General features: G+C 38.8%; 1 non-coding gene and 1 pseudogene across 1 annotated transcript; both read right to left on the reverse strand.

Annotated features, from left to right (window-relative positions):
• Nucleotides 1–16,457, reverse strand: part of LOC130035264 (contactin-associated protein-like 3) — a 199,287-nt pseudogene that overhangs the window by 137,751 nt on the left and 45,079 nt on the right.
• Nucleotides 5,432–5,538, reverse strand: LOC130036269 (U6 spliceosomal RNA). The gene has a single exon (XR_008794322.1). It is a non-coding gene; the product is annotated as a U6 spliceosomal RNA (small nuclear RNA).

The raw sequence follows: 16,457 nt of genomic DNA on the forward strand, positions 1-16,457 counted from the left end.
TACATTATATACGGTGTGTACTATGTCTTTCAGTATTTAGTTTCAGTGAAATACCTAGTGGTGCTAATTTATGAACTTGTTTGCTTGTTTTTCCTTTTTAAAAAATACCATCACTGGGAAAGAAATTATACAGGGTGAAGACATGCGCCTTGCATGAGGCCAACCCCAGTTTATTTCGGGGCACCACATGGTCCCCTGGGAAATACCAGGTGCAACTGTAGGGGAGCCCCACGCACCAGGCAGGTGATTAAGAATAAGTCAGGGAGTAATTGCATAATGAATTTACTAGATGTTAGATAAAACTGCACTGAACAATATCTACTATATATTAAAATAGGAGTGGGATAATTTTCATATTGTTTTAGAGTTAATTATATTTCAAAATTGTTAATTTCCATTCCTACTATAAATACACTATAAGATTATATGGTTGGAGATGAGAGAAGCATTTTTATTAGATAAAAATCTATCTTCTCTTTATACTTTGATATAAATTGAGAATGAGAAACCCAATACCAAATTGAGCAGCCTGCAGAGAATGGACACTTGCCCTCCCTGACATAGGAACCCAGGTGCCTGGCCGTCAACTACTGTGTCATTCATTTTACCAGTACAATCAATTTTCTACTCTTTTTAATAATTGAAATGGGAGCACACATGGGAGCACACTATTCTCTTTATGACTACAGAATTTTAGGTCTGAAGAATGTCTGGGGTTTTCCTTCTTTATTAAGTTTCCTTCTACTATACATCGTGTCTTTCTAGTTCTATTAACAGTTTCTAAATCCATTCAGAGTGGAAGAGCTACAGACAAGAAGGAAGTTCTATCCGTACCCTTTTCTCAAGCTTCTTCAAGTACTTAACAAATACGGGTTATTTAATTTTATTCAGTTTAGGAGCAGGTTAATAAATATTGACATGTCTTCAGTTCATTCATCAAAATCTCTATTTTCATTGCATTGATATTTAAAAAAATAAAAGGTAAATAAATTACAATTGCATACTGGTCTCCTCTGCCCTGTTGACTTTCAAAGTCTTTTCTTTCAAATAACTTTCAAAGCTATTTTCAAAGTCTAGTTTGACATGACTGGGACACTGGGAGTCATAACACAGAGGAAAGGGCACTTGCCCAACCTGTGGCTTGCCTTGCACATGCCTTGCACTTGCCTTGAGTGAAAGGCAAGGCCTAGAGCAGGTCTAAAAGGAATGTGGACATCAGGTGGATAGAACTGCTGGGAGGCAGCAAGGGAGGAAAAGGAAAGTGGCTCAGATGGCTAACATGACCCAGAAAAGTCAATAAGACACAGATAAGGAGAGCCCCACAGCAGACCCAGGACCTTGCCTGTAGACTGGTTAGACCCCTAAGAACACACCCTTTATCTCTACTTGCTACATATACACACATCATCATCACCATTATCACCATAATCATCATCATCATCGAAGGACAGAGTGCATATGCCATTTCAGGAAGGCAAGAAAATGTTTAAGCTTTGAGTTATCAGAAGTATAGCAGTTAGGGCATTTGCCTTGTTCTCAGCTGACCTAGCTTCAATTGCAGCATCCCATATAGTCCTCTGAGAACCATGAGGAGTTAATTCCTGAGTATAGAACCAGGAGTAACCCTTGAGCATTACTGACTGTGGTTAAAACACCAAAAAAGAAAATGGAATGTTTATAGGAATAGTAATGTAATTATGGACAAATGAAAAGAAAAGCAACTGAAAAAGCATTGAAAGCAAGAGATACTGCATGTTAAGATAAGCCACTCAACATAAAGTGTTCAGTGAAAAAACAAATGACAAAGATAAAATCCATTATTACTTTAAAAGAGAAATGTACACATTACATACTCATCAAAAAAGTAAACTATGAAGCCCTGGTGATTTGTTATCTGTCTGACACACATAGAGAGACAGACAGACAGACAGAAAGACAAAGACAGAGAGAGAAAGAGAACATTGTCTCTAATAGCTCATGTTTACTGAATGGCAGCTAGCACCACAGCTCCAAAGCAAAGCAAACGGGAAATTCTGGGTTTCAGACACTCAGCTTTAATCTTCCTTATGCCATCTAAACCAAGGAACTAGCTAATACATTCTGCCAAAGTAATATCAAGTTAATGGCAAATCCCCATCAAAGAGCTTATTGAGGTTTGAAGTCAGTAACCCTGAAGTTGTTTGCAGAATATGGAAGGAGATGCTAATTTCAGGGGATCAAAGGGAATCTCTAAATATCAGGTGTCCTAGCTATGGAAGTCTGAGCTCATTTAAGAGATCCAAGAAACAAAAGGGTGGAAAAAACTGACTAATGCAAAGCAGGAAAAAAATATGGATGCAAACACAACACCTTCCCCAGTTTAATAGCCCATGGAAATAGAAACACCAAAATATAGACAAAGTTTGGTAAACAGTGAAACTTTGGGGATTGGGAAGCTTTAGAATTACTCTCATATCTATAATGAAGTTGCTTGTGCTAACCTCACCTTCAGAAATCACATTATCTATGGATAACCAAAGTGATAATGTTAGCATTTTCAATAACTCACTATACCCACAAAGCCTGTCCCTGCAATAATAAAACCTTAATTTCTTCTGATGAGTATACTCCCTCCTTTCTACTACACTACCCAAATATTTAACTTTGAAAGTATAATTCTGGTTAAGTTCCTTTACTCCTTCTCTCCCTCCCTCCCTCCATTTCTCCCTTCATGTCTTTCTGCCTTCCTTCCTTCTTTCCTTTATTCTAATACGTGGGTATCCTCTAGACAGCCAGAAAACATCTTCATTTTCCCAAGGTCCAGTTTTCTTTGATCTCTAAAGCAGTGCAATTATCACTATACTAAACTCATTTGGTTGGTGTGGTATTCAAGTGAAAATGCCTGTAGGAGTGTGGTAGTTAGTATGTGACACATTATGAATTCTACATGTGGTAGATATTATAATCACATACTTATGCCAAACTAATGCTTGACTCAGATACAGAATAAGGTATGAGGAAGTGTGAATGATCAACCTGACCTGAACCTAAAATGAAAAGTTGTTCCCTGAGACTGGAGCAATAATACAGCAGGTAAGGCATTTGCCTTGCATGCAGCAAATCCAGGTTCAATCTCTGGCACCACATATGGTCTAGAAAGCTCAACAAGCCTGATCCCTGACACATAGCCAGGAGTAAGTCTTGAGTATTGCCTGTTATTATCCAAACCTAAAGGGAAAAAAAAACCAATCTTATTAGGATCCAAGTTAGTCTACATTTTTTCAGTTTTCTAAAGATATTTCTTTAAAAATAGTGTGATTTCTACTAACTTAAGAAATAACAGTATATTTTGTATCTTCAAAATAGCAACTTGAGGATAGATTTTGTCAAATACTCCAATGTTCGTGACTTTCCTAGCTTTATTTTTTTTATTATCAGTGGAAATCAGCAGGTAGAATATAGAGATGATGTTCTAAAGTTTAAGAGTAAATTAAGTTAGATGGCTGTACAAAAAGCATGTAATGGGGGGGTGCAAATAGAATGTAGACACTGTGGGGTCCACATATCACATGGGCATCTGGGCCTGCGACACCCACTCCCACAAGTGTCCTTACAGTGTCAGAAAATAGCAAGCAGCTTTTAAGTTAACTTTTGTTGTCAATTTGAACTTTGTTAATTTTATGAACATGCACTCTGGGAAACTTTAGACATCTATGTCTCTAAACTTCTGACTAGGTATCTGAACTCAACTCTGAAGGAACAGCAGTATTATCAAAGATATCCATTCAGTCCAGTTCTACACACACAGATATTTAAAAGGCTGAACAGATCAATTATGGAGCAGTGGGTAAAGAAAAAAAACATGATGTACTGTTTTTAGTATCTACATTATAAAGCATAATTCCCAAAAGAGAGGAAGAGAGGAGGAAAGAAGAAGAAAAGAAGGAAGAAGAAGAGGAAGGAAGAGGAGGAGGGGAGGATAAGGGGGAGGAGGAAAATGAGGGGGGTAAAGAGGAAGAAAGGAAGAAGAAGAAAGAGGAAGAAGAAGAAAATGCTTGCCATAGAGGCAAGCTGGGTGCAGGGGTGGGGGTGACAGGAGGGAAACTGGAGACATTGGTGGTGGAAAATGTACACTGGTGGAGGGATGGGTGCTGGAACATGTTGTGACTGAAACCCGATCATTAACAGCTTTGTGAATGAATATTTCATGTGATCCAAGTTAAAATAAATAAACAACTATGATAATCAAAGGACATAGATCAACAAGGGTTTTCAGTTTGGTTTTTGTAATGTCCTGCTGGTCTGGAGCGATAGCACAGCAGGTAAGGGCGTTTGTCTTGCAGGCAGCCAACATGGCTGACCCGAGTTCAATTCCTCGGCCCCTCTCGGAGAGCCCGGCAAGCTACTGAGATTATCTAGTCCACCTGGCAAAGCCTGGCTAGCTACCCGTGACGTATTTGATATGCCAAACACAGTAACAACAAGTTTCACGAAGGAGACGTTACTGGGCCTGCTAGAGCAAATCGATGAACAGCGGAAGGACCGTGACCATGATCTCAGTGAACAATATCCTGCTAACATGGAGTTAGCATGGTAACATAGCCATTTGGGCATAGCCATCACTCACTGTATGCACATCCGTATACTTCAATTCGCATCCCGATCCTGCCCTTAGGATTCCAGGCCACGGGAAGGAAGCGCAGAAATCTGGCTTGAAAGGGAGAATGGAGTCTGTATTGCACCACGCTGTCTGCATTTGAGTTTCCTGGAAAGCCCTTGGAGAAAAAAAAATGATCAATATAGATAGAATATCATCTTTACATTGTTACCCCACTTGACAATAAGCAGCAGGTGCTCCACTTTATCAAAATGCAGAACTGTCCTTCTTTAAAGATTTTGCTAACATTTAACCTGGAAAATGACAATTTCTCCTCAGGAAAGTGACAACCTCTTCTCAGAGGGTGGATCAATAATCTTCATCAAGATTTTTCTATTTGAAGACTATTTTAAATTTCAGTGCTACATTAAATGGGCTATAAAACGTCTACCTTCAAAAGCTGCTGTTAGAAAGGTGCTCATCTCCTAAACCCATTCTCTGATTCCAAAGCAAGTCAATGCAACCATATGGACGCCCTCCATCTTTTCCTCCTCTTTCTTTATATTATCTTAGGGTTTTTTCACATTTAAAATGACTTTTTTTTGCTTTTTCTTTATTTGTATAAATATTCTTACTAAAGCATCATGACTTACAAATTTACTGATAGTTGTGTTTTAGGCACACACTAATTCAATAGCAGTCCCTCCACCAGCGTCAGCTTCCCTCCACCAGTGCTCCCATATCCCTCCCCATCCCAACCCCCACTTTACCACTACCTGTTAGCTGTCAGCGTGACAGGAATATTGCAAAGTTTCACTGGTTACTGCTTAGGTATCATGTCTTTAGTTTTTTTTTTTTAATATGGAACGCTTTATGATTTTGCATGTCATCTTTGTGCAGGGACCATGTTAATCTTCTCTGTATCGTTCCAAATTTACTATATGTGCTACCGAAGCGAGCATATGTCTTCAGTTTTAATGAATCTGTGTTTTGAAAATCTGGCTATACCCCTCCCCCATATCATCGGTATAAAAAAGCCCTGATGCCTATTCACAGATAAGTCCATTTCACAGATAAGTGACATCATCCTGTGTTTGTCTTTCTTCTTCTGGCTTATGATTATCTTCCAGTTCCATGTTGTGGCAAATTGCATGACACATCAGATTAGGGTTAGATATCCAGGATATATAAAGTACTCACAAGGAACTTCTCCATCTTAGGCATTTAGCACATTGGTGGCTCTATGGTAAGAATTTTACATCAGAGAATTTGAGAGCTAGAAGAAATCTGAGTAATTTTCTAGTTCAAAATCCATAACTTAAAAATATAAAGCCAAAATAAAAGTAGAAAGACTCCTTGAAGGTAGAAGAGATATTATTCAACAGAGTCAGGATTAGATCCTATGTCTCTGGTCATGAAACATAATGTTTCCCTCTGATATTCAGATGATCTCATATCACCAGCATTTAGGGGACACTTTGCAGAAACACCAACATCACCTGCCTCAAAATACAGAGGTGTGTTTACGTAATTATAGTAATCTGACTCCATGCTAGAGAGGTCCAAAATGATACTGAGTTTTTATAGAAAATACATGGCTTCTGTCTCATAATTTTTAAAATTAGAAACAACTAGGGGGAAAGCAAATAAAAAGGATAATATATATACTTTATTTATAGATACATAAGTTTTTAATGATTTAATCAACAAAGGTTTAATTGATTTAAATTTCATCATTACATATAAAAGCAATAGCACAGCGGTAGGGCGTTTGCCTTGCACGCAGCCAACATGGCCGACCCGAGTTCGATTCCTCCGCCCCTCTCAGAGAGCCCGGCAAGCTACCGAGAGTATCTCGCCCGCACGGCAGAACCTGACAAGCTACCCGTGATGTATTCAATATGCCAAACACAGTAACAACAAAGTCTACAATGGAGACGTTACTGGGCCCGCTCGAGCAAATCGATGAACAACGGGAGGACAGTGATTACATATAAAAATGAGAAGACATACAAACACAGGAAAAACACCAACACACACAGAATGAATTTTCTAGACTCTCCACCCAACTCACCCTGGAAAATGTTTCTTTAGTAGTGTTTACTGAATTGTTTGGTCTGTGCTTTTGCCTGTGCTTTTATGTAAAAATTAGAGATGAATTTAAAGATATATTTGTTTTATAGGACAGTGACAGTGATTTGTTTTATAGCTACCTATTAGCAAATTAACACCCCCCAAATATCCACTCTTCTCCATTCTAGTAAACATTACCACCACATTACACCAGTAAAACAAGGACTTGTTTTTAAGATGGGCAGAAAGTCACAACTGTCTATAAACAACAGCAGTCTTCTTTGTATACAAACATTTCAACCAGCTCCCTTTCCATTTTTCCTTCCACTGGAGAATCTGCTATAGTGTAAAGGTTGTTTTGCAGTAGCCAGAATATCAACCAGCTATTTCTGTTCTCAACATCTTATTTTATTTAGCTTTTTTTCATTTTTTGATTCTGTGGTTGACAATACTATTAATAATGGCTTCTTGTGTCCATAATTCAAATGCCACATCCATTATAACCGTACCCCCATCCTAAGAACCCCAACACTCCTCCCCATCAAAACCTCCCCCACACTCGATTGTGAGAATCAGTTCTCCCATTAAATTTGCACCTTTGTTGCTAACTTGCTGTATGTATTTAATTCCCAAAATATTTGAGCAAGATCATTCTACTCAAAGTATTTTAGAAAATGGGCCCAAGATTCTTCTTTTAAAGCCTCATTTTTCTTTCGAAATTTGACATCACTGATTCTTCATTAACTACTTAACTGATTTTCCCAGATCATCAATGCATCTTGAAGCTGCAACATATTAGAAATAGAGCTAAAAGTTTTTAGACAAAATTACACAAAATGTAAGAAAATTTGCACAAAATGTAAGAAATGTAATTACACAAAATGTAAGAAAATTTGCCCCATTCAATGACCTGTTACATTATGCTCTGAAAAATAAACAAAAAAGAATGAATCCTTCAATATGATGTCTCTTTTGAAATTTATGAAAAATTATAAAGTATCTAAGTTCTATGAACTTTATGGAATGTATATTCAAAACAAATTTAGGGTTATTTTGACGTAATTTAACTCCAAAATTTCTTGTCTCATCTCACAGTTTTAATATCCAGAAACATAAAGGTGTTCACAAAATAGTACTTCATTCAGTAATAATGAAATTAGAAAACCAGAGTCAATACTTCCTCATGTTTGTTTGCACTAGGAGGACAAACTCACTTATCGTCTAAGCAATTGATACAAATAGCTGGTTATAAAGATATAAAGACAGCCCACAGACTGAGAAAAAATATTTATCCAATACTCATCTGATATGGGTTGTTAATATCGATATCAAAGGCACTGGTAGAACTTTACAAGAACAAAACATACAATGCTCTCAAACAATGGTAAGAAGAAATGAACAGAAACTTCCTGAAAGAAGAAATACAAATGGCCAGAAGACACATGAAAAAATGCTCTTCATCTCTACTATTCGGGGAGATGCAAATCAAAACAACAATGAGATGTCATCTCACACCACAAAAACTGGCACACATCAAAAAGAGCAAGAGCAATTATTGCTGGCATAGATGTCAGGAGAAAAGTACATTCCTTCATAGTGGGTGGGAATGCCAACTGGTCCAACCATTTTGGAAAACAATATGGGCCTTCCTCAAAAAACTAGAAACTGTTCTCCTGAGTGATCTTCGCTCAATTGTTTAAGGATGGTTAATAATGGCTCTTAGACCAAATAAAGGGTGTTTGGAGGATCCTCCCAGGAGGGGAGATGCATGTTGAAAGTAGACTATGGACTGAACATGTTTGCCTCTCAAAGCCTCTTTTGCACACCACAACACCCAAAAGGAGAGAGAGAACACAGGGGATTGCCCTGCCACAGAGGCAGAGTAAGATGGGAGGGATGGGGGTGGGAGGGATATTATCCATGGTGGTGGAAAATGGGCACTGGTGGAGGGATGGGTATTTGATCATTGTATAATCGAAACCCAAGCACAAAACATTGTAAATCTACAACTGTACCTCATGGTGTTTCACTAAAAATAATTTAAAAAAAAAGATTTACAGCCATCTTATCTGATGAAACCTTCAGGTCTGAAGACAGTGATGGGATATAGTGAAAACACTCAATGAAATAAATGCCTCACCAAAAATAAAAAAGAAAATAATGGCTCTTAAGTCAGATGTCTAGGAATAAGAATCCATTTGTGAGGATCCAACTGTTCATCTGTGCCAGGCTACTGAGTGTCTCCACGGCAGTGTTCTGGTATGTGCAAAATGAAGTAGAGATGCTGACTGAAGGGGATAGAAAACAGGCTCCAGTGTAAAAAACACCTAGGGAAGAGCTCCTTTCCTTAATATTCCACAGAGCCCCAGGTTGGTATAACTGTGATATTACTCTGAAACATCTGGGCATGAAGAGCTTCAGAAAGAAACCTATACATAAATACACATTTTCTCTAATTAATCTGTCCTTTTTTTCTGTTCATCTTTGCAAGTTCCCAGTCATTGAAGCAAATATGTTTGTTTGGGGGGTCACATGTATTTTAGGGGTTATTGTCTGTGTGTTCAGGGGTCACTACTGGCATTACCTGAAAACCATATGTAGTGGTGGGTAAGGATTCAGCGTTGACTGCATGCAAGACTAGCGCCTTAACCCCTGTACCATATATCTCTGGCCAGGATGCAGACCTGCATGTGGAGATTGCCCTTAATTGAAGGAATTAGACAAAGCAAGTTCCTATTTCTACCTGAAAGTTCCATATACTATTAATTATTCTCTTATTGATATGAAGGAGTAAATCTTTATGCAACAATCCAAATCAGCATCTTTTTTTAATTCAATCAGTGTGAGATACAATTACAAAACTTTCATGTTTGAGTTTTAGTTATACAATGATCGAACACCTATCCCTCCACCAGTGCACATTCTTCACTACCAATGTCCCTTTCCAATCCTTCCTGCCTCTATGCCAAACAATTTCCCCTATACTCTCTCTCTCTCTCTCTACTTTTGGGCTTTGTGGTTTGCAATATGGCCAAATAAACATTTTATAGTACTTTATCACTGTGGATAAAATTTTATTTGCTTAAATTAGTGGAATCTATATTCACTAAAATATTTTGTACTCACTTTAGAGGCATCTAAGAAATGAATCCAAGAAAGGAGAAGAGAAAAAATAGTATCTAATTATTCATCAAAGAGTTTTGATGATATTCCATGCTGGAAATGAAGGTCAGGCCTTATTATCAGCTCATTTCAAACATCATGACATGACTTTGGTCACCTAAATCTGACTCAATGCAAGGAAGAGCTTATTGATGTCTCACTACTTATAAAGCAACATTCCTTTTAATCATTTCCCTTCTAGATTATTTTAGAGACATTAAAGAAAGTTTTAGGAGAAAATCCCCTAATTTATTATAATAGATATTCTCAAGTTCTATCACAAAGCTTAGAAATATTTTAGAAATGTAACTAGGATATTAATACCATGCACTTCATCTACTTCATGTACAATGTTATCTATAAATTAGTAAAGGCAGGGATTTATCTCAAGTTGTAAAAATGTTTAAAAGGCAAGAGTTGAAAAGTCATGATTGAAGTCTAACACAGGCTTATGCAGATGAGCTGTAAAGGATTGTTGGATGAACACCAATAACTTTTGAACCACTGGACAAACCACAACGTAGGATTGAGATTTACCACAAGTAGACTTTTTAAAATTATTATTATTGAATCACTGTGAGAACAGTTACAAAGCTTTCAGGCTTAAGTCTCAGTCATACAATGATCAAACACCCATCCCTTCAGTAGTGCACATGTTCCACCACCAAGAACCCCAGTATACCCCCCATCCCACCCCTCCATGCCTGTGTGGCAGATGATTTCCACTTTACTCTCTCTCTCTACTTTGATTACATTCAATTTTTCGACAAAAGACCCACCATTATTATTTGGAATTTTCCCCTAACAATCAAACCTGCTGAAAAGGCACTGTAGCACTGTCCTCCCATTGTTCATCGATTTGCTCAAGCAGGCACCAGTAATGTCTCACAACAAATTGTGAGAATTGTTGTTACTGTTTTTGGCATAACAAATACATCACGGGTAGCTTGCCAGGCTTTGCTATGTGGGCGAAATACTCTAGGTAGCTTGCCGGACTCTCCGAGAGGGGCGGAAGAATGGAACCCAGGTTGGCCGTGTGCAAGGTAAATGCCCTACCTGCTGTGCTATCGCTCCAGCCCTCTGAAAAGGCATCATTAGATAATTTGTTTTCTATTGCTGATAATGAAGAGCATATGATGTCACGTGGCCACGCAATTTTATATTTCTGATATTTTAGTAATTAAATCTGGAGGGTGGAGTGATAGCACAGCGGGTAGGGTGTTTGCCTTGCACGCAGCCAACATGGCCGACCCGAGTTCGATTCCTCCGCCCCTCTTGGAGAGCCCGGCAAGCTACCGAGAGTATTCGATATGCCAGACACAGTAACAACAAAGTCTCCAATGGAGACGTTACTGGGCCCACTCGAGCAAATCGATGATCAACGGGAGGGCCTTTACTTTATTTACTTTACTTATTTAAATCTGGAGGGATTTCTGCCAGAAGCCAATGGATTCTGAGATTAGTTTGTGTGCCTCTGGGATCATGGCCATTCAGGAGCTGGTAGAGTCATTTGTGGGCAGCAACTCGGGGTCTCGTCAGGGCAGAAGGAAAGGCCAGTTCCGCCCCCATATCCCGTAAAGCCTGGTGTGTCTTGTCACTGCAGACTCATACCCCTCTGTCAACAGGCTCTGAAAGATGGTGCCACTGAGGGGAAAATGTGGAAGGGACAACGCCCTTTCCTACCCGGGGTGGCAGGGGCCGTAGCTTAATTCACAGTGCAAAAGCATTTCTGCCAGAAGTCTCTGTGTTCCAACAAATATCCATTTTAAGTTTGCTTGTATTTCTTCTCTAGGGTATCTAGGGAGCAGCCTAGGTATTCAGAAATAGAACATGAGTCTCCAAAGCTTTTGGATCCTAGTAGCCTCTTTCTGAAAGTTAGCCATACTTTGCTCTAGGTCAAGGGCTCTGATCCTCCTATTAATCCAACAATCTTTATTGAACCACAGTTGCAGGCAATTGTGAATAAGACAGCAGGGGAGAAGAACAAAGGCAACAGTTGCCTTTCTCAGAACTGCTAACATTTCAGCCTAACGCACTTCTATCTGAGCACAGTTGGTACCCAGGGAGAAAGGGAAATGCTCATCACTGGCAGTTTGAGAATGTGACAGAACATTTTGTTTGGCGGCCTTATTCTTTTGCTTCTGACTGGTTCTGTGGAAAGAACATAAAACATCTAGAAAGCCTACACCAGGATAAGTGGTTTCTATGTGATTTCTGAAAGTGTTTTTTTTAACAATATCTTACTTTTATTGTACAGCTGTCTATGCCATGAGTACATTTCAGAGAAAAATCTTAAGTGAGCATTCAAAGAGAGCAATAAAAACATATTGTAGTGAGATCAAGTGGGTATTTGAACAATTTATAATTACATTTCCAACATATAAAATGCTTTATTCCTCACAAGTTGGGCTTGTTAGGAATCAGATAAATTCATGAATGTGCTCAATTTCCATTACGTTTTTCTCAGGGGCTATTTCTCTGAAAATGTTTAAAGCTGCTTAATTGAAGATATTTTAGGAAAAATACCTTGACCATCCTGCAATTTTTATAAAACCACTTAAAATGATTTTAGAACTGATGAAGGATTTTCCTGTTCTTGGTCTGTGAAGACAATTTTTATTCTATATATTTTAATAGACAACATTTTGAAAATAACTATAGTGGGGTGGATGTCTATACAGGAATGACATTTTCCATACAAAACCTGTTTCTTAAAGATAAATTAGGAACAGAGGGAGAGTCAGTGTCCTTTTTTCCTCCATTTGGACTAGCCTGTCTTATCAATGAACACGAATCCCTTCACGCAAAAGAGTCTTGGCCTAGAGCCTACAATCACTTCTAAACTGGACCCTTTGACCCAGGAACTACAATAGTTTTCCACAGAGTGTTCTACCAGGGCCCTGTGATTCCTGGGCAAGGACAGTGGCTATCCTCCTCCTTGGGGAACCTCAGGACACTCTCTCCTGGTAGTGATTAGGGCCCGGAAACTCATCCTCAGGGGCTTCTGCCCTTGAAGACATGTACTAACATAGTAAGACAGGCACAGATTTGTGGGGAAAATAAAGATACTTTATAAGTCTGATGTTTTTGCTAGCGGTTATTCGAAGTGTCAATCTCTCCATCTTTATGAACTTCAATTGTTCTCTGCACAACATAAAGGTGATAGTAATTGCAACGACCAACCTCCAACACAATGAGGAGATGTGCTCGTGTTTTATAAGCTACAAAAGTCATCCTCGCTCTACAGTCAACAATTTGTGAAATGAGGCAAGGTAGAAGGGGGAAAAAGAATGAGAGCTAGAGTGATGTCCAGCAGGGAAGACATTTGCTTTGAACATGGCAAAACTGAATTCAATTTCCAGTATGCCATATGGTCCAGAACATAGTCAGGGAAGATCCTTAAGGTCAGAGCCAGAAGTGAACCCCAAGAACAGCTGGATATGGTTAAACAAAAAAGAAAAAAGCGAAAAAAAGAATAGAGGAATGAAAAACTGAAAGGCAAGTTATTCTTTCCTTTGAGAGAACAACAAAAGCACCAAGGCATATGGAAGGTGTCTGGTAGCCTCAGCAGAATGGCTGCCAACAGAAATCCTGTTTTCTATCTCCAAGTGTTTGTTAAGAACTTAGGATTGTGTGTTATAGAACTAAATTGAGTAATTTTTGAGTAAAGTCTTATTTTTTCCTCTGGGAAAGAAGAGGATTTAAAATATAATAGCAAAGATGATTGATTGGTTTTTAAATTCTGAAAACTTGTGGGAAGAGGAGGAGAGACCCAGCATTAGGGAGTGCTCTTGGCTCTGCACTCAGAGTAATGACTCCTGAGTAATTCCTGAGTTCATGAGCCAGGAGTAACCCCTGTTCCTCACTGGGTGTGACCCAAAAAAGCAAAAAAAATTTTTTTTACATGTGATAGCCTCTCAATATCTATATTGCAAACCATAATGCCCTAAACTAGAGAGTATAGGAGAAATTGTCTGCCAAATAGACAGGGGGTAGGTTGGGAATAGGGTGGTATACTGGGGATATTGGTGTTGGAGAATGTGCACTGGTGGAGGGATGGGTGTTTGCTCATTATGTAACTGAAACTCAAACATGAAAGCTTTGTAACTGTATCTCATGGTGATTCAATTAAAAAAACAAATAAATAAATATTTTAGTTTGTTCAAAAAAAAAAAGAACGACTCCTGGGAGTGCTTGGGGAATCAGCTGGGATGACAGGGATCAAGTGTAGGTCTGCTGTGAGCAAGACAAGTGCCCCACCTACTTTACCCTCAAAAAATACCCACAAAACAGGCTGTTATCATGAGGCTCAGAAACCCTGGTGTCCCTATGCCCACACCAGTCCCTCCATGTTTTGTTCCTTTTTATGCCCTATAACCCTGAAATACAGCAGAAAACCCCCTCAATCCTTTTCTAGGGTTCACCTAGACCTCCCTGATGGCCCTCTGCCCCAAGATCTGTCTCTCTACTCATGCCTGCGAAGCCAGGCAGCTCTCTAGGTGCTCCTGTTCGTAGGACAATCTGCTTTGTGTCTGGGATTGCTGAGTAAAACACTCTTCTTTCATGTCTCTCCCAGAATAATTTCCCAGGACATGTAGGAAAGACCCCATGGAGACTGCATGAGTAGTACTTACTCCCTCACAACAATACTGGCAGAAAATGGAATTTTAGTTCCACGTACGCAGTTTGAGGAAAGCCAGATGATATGCTATAGACTGTTCGTGTGGGAAGTCATCCCGTAGTAATATTCCCAAGGCTGGTACAGTCTCCTGGGTAAAATAAGTTTTGTTTAGTTTAAGCAAAGAGGGCTGCAACTGTGTGATTAGACAAGAACAGAATTGGAGATTAACATAACTTGAGTACCTAGAGAAATTTAGACAAGGGGTTTGAAAATGTGTACTCAAGCCAAAATAAAATAAATACCCTGACTTCAATACTACATGTTAAAAGTGCTGCTGATTATCATCTTAAGGCCACAGTATCTCAGTCTTTGTTCTTAATGTACCTTTTAACTCAATATATTTGCTAACTTGGGCTGGAGTGATAGCCCAGCGGGTAGGGTGTTTGCCTTGCATGCGGCCTACCCGTAGTTCAATTCCCAGCATCCCATATGGTCCCCTGAGCATCGCCAGAATTAATTTCTGAGTGCAAGAGCCAGAAGTAACTCCTGAGCATTGCCAGGTGTGACCCAAAAAGTAATATATATTTACTATATATATATATATATATATATATATATATATGCTGTCCTTAACCTACCCTGTCAATGGTTGATGTGTTTGGAGTCAGGGAACAGAGCAGAAATTAGACTCAATAAATGTCCAGTCAATCCCCTGTGGGTGGGTGGGGGAGTGGAGTTGGGGGCTTATAGAGGTGGCCTTACAACATACACAAGCCACAGAGTCTCTCATTCTTTATGATTGACAATGCTGGACAGAAGTTAAAGATGCCAATCTGATTTGCTTTATCATTATAAATCACCACATATGTAGACAGGTTTTCTGGTCTTAACTATTTAATCAGCTATTCATTATAAAGAGAGTCTGATTTTCTATCGTAGCTAGCTCACAGGAGATCTCCTCTCTTCATGTTTTCTGTGATGACATGTGACTATCAGCCATAATCAGGACAAGCCAAATTCTATTACATAAAATGCACTGGAATGAGTAACTTACACAAGACATTTCTTCTATAATATTTGTTTTGTTTTTGTTTGGGGGTCACACTCAGTGGTGCTCAAGACTTAGTCCTGGCTCTGTGTTCAGGAATAATTCCCAAAGGAGCTCAGCCAACTGTCCTATCCACTATGCCTGTCACTCTGGTCCTACAATCTTTTAAACTACTTGATAACTTCATGCATTGTGAATTAAGAAAAGGTTAGGAATAGTCAGTCATGCATAATATAATATGCCACAGAACTCTACATATGTGCCTCCCACTTCTTTGTTATTCACTTTATTGAGATGAGACTTTCGTTCTAAGTATTTGTAATTTAACTTGCATGATTTTGGTGCATGATTGTAAAAACAACAATCATACTCCCCACTATTATGTATTTATTATGAAAAGAGTTTGATCTCAGCTCAATATTTACTTGAGTGTGATTGCTGTCTCCATCTAAGTCATATGCACTGCAAAACTATATGATATCATTGTATCAGCCATTCAGTAATCACTAAGGCTGCTTAAATGACAATCTGCTGAGAGGATTTAAATACATCACAATGCCCATGCAAGCAATAAAATTTTTTCCAAGAATGTATTAACCATATGCTTCTCTCACAAATTTTTAGCCTTTGAGTAGATGACTTTTGTGAATAAAAACTTATTTTTCTAAATTAGCATATTTAGATCCCACATTTAAATGTGATTTCAATGTTTCAGTATTAGCAATGATGTAAAACAGGTTATATAATAAATCAGTGGTTTAGCAGTGGTTAAAGTGCAACCTGTGAACCTCTCTCTTAAGAAAATTAGGAGATGGCAGCTGTTTATGCCTAGAGATTTAGCAAATTCTTCACTCACATTAACTGAGGAATAATTGGTAAAGTAATGCACTAGGCTCGGAGGCAATCAGAGCTTCAGTCTCAGGGTAGGCAGGCTAGTGTCCAAAACAGGCACAATATGCCTTATGTGGCCCATAAGC

Source organism: Sorex fumeus, unplaced genomic scaffold (assembly GCF_029834395.1).
Source record: "Sorex fumeus unplaced genomic scaffold, SorFum_2.1 ptg000063l, whole genome shotgun sequence".
Classification (NCBI taxonomy): domain Eukaryota; kingdom Metazoa; phylum Chordata; class Mammalia; order Eulipotyphla; family Soricidae; genus Sorex; species Sorex fumeus.